General features: G+C 43.3%; 1 protein-coding gene across 1 annotated transcript in view; it reads left to right on the top strand.

The window, feature by feature from the left end:
• The first annotated feature begins 4,867 nt into the window (after positions 1–4,867).
• Positions 4,868–5,597, top strand: part of chlsn (cholesin) — a 28,774-nt gene continuing 28,044 nt past the window's right edge. The window contains exon 1 of the mRNA XM_084322510.1: positions 4,868–5,029. The gene's annotated coding sequence lies outside the window, so the exon portion shown is untranslated. The remainder of the gene's footprint in view (positions 5,030–5,597) is intronic.

Below are 5,597 nucleotides of genomic sequence, written 5' to 3'. Positions count from 1 at the left end.
AGGGAGCTCCACAAATCATGTAAAACCCAGATTCGGCTCAAACAAGGGACTAAACACGTTTCGCAATTATGCCACAACAATGTGGAACGCCCTACCCAAAGCTGTAAAGGAATGTGAATCACTACCCACCTTCAAAAACACTCTCAAAGAACACCTACGGGAGACTGCAATTCAAAACTGGCTCCTACAAATGTCCTAACCCAGTTGTACAATAAAGACCAAGCATGGCTTTGTCAGTATTCCAATGTACCCAACCCCCCCCCCCCCCCCCACCTCCAATGTACAGCCCCACCCAACCCCACCCCACCTACTCAACCTCCTCCAATGTACAGTTTCTATGTCAAATGTAGGTCAGTATTCCAATGTACAGTGTGTGTCCCCCCCTCCAATGTACAGCCCCACCCCACCTACCCAACCTCCCCCAATGCACAGTTTCTATGTCAAATGTATATACACTCTTTTTCTGGATTTTTTTAGTATCACAAACAGTACTGTATTTGAAAATCTGGTATGTCATAAATGTATAGATGTAGCAGTACTGTCTATCTGTATGTCGTGTGTGTCATATGATGAATTGAAAATGGAGGACCCTGATGGAAACAAGACGAAAGTCTTTCTCAGGTCTGCATCCTCTTAACAATTGTATGTAAACCACGTGAACTTTGTAAATTACTCAACAATCAACTAGGCTGCAGTAAAAAACTTAAAACCAGGTTCTCAAACATAAACATAAAGACGGACAACACGCTCATCACAGACAAGCTGGATGTAGCCAATTACTTAAACACTTTCTTCTCAAACATAGCCACAACACTGGTAAACAAACTACCCTCCCACTCAGGGCAGTATGGGGTAGAACACATAGTAGCATACTACAAGAACCTAGGCGTCCACAAAGACGACTTCAAACTGGAAATGGTAACTACAGATGAGGTACTCAAAAAACTGAGCGCCCTCCAACCAAACAAGGCCACTGGCCATGACAACATCCCCTCCAAATTCCTCAGAGACTCAGCAGCAGCCATCACCCCAGTCATCACACACATAATAAACCTCTCCATAAAACAGGGACACGTCCCCAAGGACTTCAAAATTGCGAGAGTAACACCCCTGCACAAAAAGGGCAGCAAATTAGACCCGGGCAACTACCGCCCTGTTTCTATCCTTACATCCATCTCGAAAGTCATGGAAAAAAGTAGTATACGAACAGATCGAAAAGTACCTCGCGGAAAAAAATCTAATCTACGAATTCCAATCTGGCTTCAGAACATCCCACTCCACTGACACATGCCTTCTCTACTTGAACGACCACATCAAACAAGAGGTGGATGCGGGCAAATACTGCGGCATGGTCATGCTGGACCTACAAAAGGCCTTCGACACTGTCAATCACACCATTCTGATTGACAAGCTAAAAGCAATTGGTTTTGATAGTTTATCAGTGAGCTGGATACAATCCTACCTGGAGGGGAGGGAACAGATGGTGGAGGTAAACGGTACCCTATCCCCCCCCCCCTCACAGTGAGCTGTGGTGTTCCACAAGGAAGCATACTAGGTCCGCTACTATTCCTAATTTATGCAAATGACATGTCGTCAGCTTGTGACTGCAACTTGTTCCTGTTTGCGGACGACTCAGCCCTGCTGGTCTCTGACAAGAACAAGTTACAGGTTGAAAAAGCCCTCAGCTCGGAACTAGGCAAAATCTGCATATGGCTCGCCGACAACAAACTATCATTACACATGGGCAAAACAGAGTCCATTCTCTTCGGTTCAAATAACAAACTCAGCAAGACCGACGGCTTCTCGGTTACAGTGGGTGACAATATTATCACAAGGAAAGATGAAATTACCTACCTGGGTTCCATCCTAGAGACTAATCTTTCCTGTGACAAAATGGCATCCAATGTAATAAAAAAAAAGTCAACCAACGAACGCGATTCTTGTACCGGATCTCCTCTCTGGTAAACAAGAATACCCTGAAGACTCTAGCAGGAGCACTCATTCAAGGGTACTATGACTATGCTTGCACCTCATGGTACCAAAGCACCTCAAAGGCACTAAAAAACAAATGACAAACATCTCAAAACAAGCTAGTCAGACTACTGCTTGACCTGACTCCTAGAACCCACCTCACCCCTGCCCACTTTGACAACCTAGGATGGCTTAGAGTAGACGACAGAGTACAGCAACTTGCAATGGGCCTGCTCTACAAGATACACTACGCGACCAAGGTACCCATGTACATGTCAAAATACTTCCCAAAGGTCAGTGAATACCACGATCACAACACCAGAGGGAGCTCCACAAATCATGTAAAACCCAGATTCGGCTCAAACAAGGGACTAAACACGTTTCGCAATTATGCCACATCAATGTGGAATGCCCTACCTAAAGCTGTAAAGGAATGTGAATCACTACCCACTTTCAAAAACACTCTCAAAAAACACCTACGTGAGACTGCAATTCGAAACTGGCCCCTACAAATGTCCTAACCTAGTTGTACAGTAAATGACCAAGTAAGGCTTTGTCAGTATTCCAATGTACAGTGTAAAATATGTGTGTGTCCCCTACCCAACCCCCCCCCCCCCCCCCCACCTCCAATGTACAGCCCTCACCCACCCAACCCCACCCCACCCACCCAACCTCCTCCAATGTACAGTTTCTACGCCAAATGTATATACACTCTTTTTCTGGACACTTTTGTATCACAAACAGTACTGTATTTGCAAATCTGATATGTCATAAATGTATAGATGTAGCAGTACTGTCTATCTGTATGTCATGTATGTCATATGTTATGATGAATTGAAAATGGGGGACCCTGATGTAAACAAGACGATAGTCTTTCTCTGGTCTGCATCCCCTTAACAATTGTATGTATTGAGCTGTACTGTACTGTACCCATTCTGCAATCTGTTAATAAACGTTTCAATCAATCAATCAATCAATCAATGTATTGAGCTGTACTGTACTGTACCCATTCTGCAATCTGTTAATAAACTTTTCAATCAATCAATCAATCAATCAATCAATCAATCAATCAATCAATCAATGGTGTCAGTGGATTTATGTACTGGTGTGTGGACGTGGGTGTTTGTAGTGTCTGTATGTCAGGATGTGTGGTATAAAAAGAAAAAAGAAAAACAAACCATGGTCAGTGAGTCTGTGGATACGCATGGGTGAAAACAGGGAGGGGGTAGGGTCCTAAACGAACTATCAAAACGTACACGGACCCTCACAGAGGGGGGCTGAGAGTCAGTGAGGAGCAGCATTAGCTGCACTTGATTGATTGATTGATTGATTGATTGATTGATTGAAAACTTTATTAACAGATTGCAGAATGGGTACAATACAGTACAGCTCAATACACACAATTGTTAAGGGGATACAGACCAGAGAAAGACTTTCGTCTTGTTTACATCAGGGTCCCCCATTTTCAATTCATCAGGACATATATGACATACATGACATACAGATAGTCAGTACTGCTACATCTATACATTTATGACATACCAGATTTGCAAATACAGTACTGTTTGTGATACAGAAGGAGTCAGGAAAAGGGAGTATATACATTTGACGTAGAAACTGTACATTGGAGGAGGTTGGGTGGGGGGGGTTGGGTACACTGGGAAATTGACAACCATACTGGGTAATCTACATTGGAGGTGGTTGGGGGGGGGGGGCACACTGTGTAAACAAGCAAAACTGTACATTGAGGGGGGGGGGGGAGAGACACTGTACAAACAAACAAAATTGTACATTGGACTATTGACAAAACCATACTAGGTAAATGACTGTACATTGGAGGGGGTTGGGTTAGGATATTTACAGGGGCCAGTGTTGAATTGCAGTCTCCCGTAGGTGTCCCTTGAGAGAGGTTTTGAAAGTGGGTAGTGATCCACATTCCTTTACAGCTTTGGGTAGGGCGTTCCACATTGATGTGGCATAATTGCGAAACGTGTTTAGTCCCTTATTTGAGCCGAATCTGGGTTTAACATGATTTGTGGAGCTCCCTCTGGTGTTGTGATCGTGGTATTCACTGACCTTTGGGAAGTATTTTGACATGTACATGGGTACCTTGGTCGTGTAGTGTATCTTGTAGACCAGGCCCATTGCAAGTTGCTGTACTCTGTCGTCTACTCTAAGCCATCCTAGGTTGTCAAAGTGGGCAGGGGTGAGGTGGGTTCTAGGAGTAAGGTCAAGCAGTAGTCTGACCAGTTTGTTTTGAGATGTTTGTAATTTTGTTTTTAGCGCCTTTGAGGTGCTTTGGTACCATGAGGTGCAAGCATAGTCGTTGTACCCCTGAATGAGTGCTCCTGCCAGAGTCTTCAGGGTATTCTTGTTTACCAGAGAGGAGATCCGGTACAAGAATCGAGTTCGTTGGTTGACTTTTTTTATTACATTGGATGCCATTTTGTCACAGGAGAGATTAGCCTCTAGGATGGAACCCAGGTAGGTAATTTCATCTTTCCTTGTGACAATATTGTCACCCACTGTAACTGAGAAGCCGTCGGTCTTGCTGAGTTTGTTATTTGAACCGAAGAGAATGGACTCTGTTTTGCCCATGTGTAATGATAGTTTGTTATCAGCGAGCCATATGCAGATTCTGCCTAGTTCCGAGCTGAGGGTTTTTTCAACCTGTAACTTGTTCTTGTCAGAGACCAGCAGGGCTGAGTCGTCCGCAAACAGGAACAAGTTGCAGTCACAAGCTGACGACATGTCATTTGCATAAATTAGGACAGTGATGGGGAAGTGATGGGGAAGGAAAATGGACATTGTAGGTAGGAGGTAAAGGATACCAGAAGATGGCGGTAATGCCCCAAACAATTAGTGTCCAACTGCCGTAAAACTCCAAAAAGAAGAAGAAGAAGAACTTCCTTCTCTGTTTGGACCAATCGGAGAACAAAGTAACACGTCTGTCCAATCGCTACTCGGAGAGTTTGAACACTTCCTGACTAGTCCCACGTGGGTGTTTGTGTGTCCTGACTCCTGAAAACACACGCTGCCAGCTCTTCTTGTTGTTCAAGTAAGTTTACTTTTCGTTAGAAGCATGTGGTAAAAATAAACATTTGGACTATATGAACTGCCAAGTGTCAAGAGCTTTTTCACATCGCTACGAATGTTATATCTTGATGCTGTTGTTAGCATAGCTAGCTAAGGTTATGTGGCTGCTGCTGACTGTTTATATGCTCGATAGGATCAGACCGTCTTTTCCTGAAGTTTTTGTTAGGTCTATGTAGAGCTAATGTTAAACATAATTTATGTTGTCTGTTAGTTCTGAAGATTAATGGGGAACATCGCCCAATTTCTGAACTCGTGCATGTTATTTCTATGGTCTAAGACCGTACAAACATATTTGTGAAAATGAACACCTCTCCCAAAGTATAAAGCTACAGATACAGTTGTAGCAGTACTGTCTATGTCATATTATGTTATGATTAATTGAAAATGAAACCCTGATGTAAACAAGACGAAAGTCTTTCTCTGGTCTGCATCCCCTTGTGTATTGAGTCGTACTGTATTGTACCCATTCTGCAATCTGTTAATAAAATGTTCAATCAATCAATCTGCTCCATAGACAATAAATTTAGAGA

The sequence above is a fragment of the Notolepis coatsorum genome (genome assembly GCF_963971535.1).
Source record: "Notolepis coatsorum genome assembly, chromosome: 10".
NCBI classification, from domain to species: Eukaryota; Metazoa; Chordata; class Actinopteri; order Aulopiformes; family Paralepididae; genus Notolepis; species Notolepis coatsorum.
Note: the sequence above shows the minus strand (reverse complement) of the source record. Positions and strands in the feature narration are given on the sequence as shown.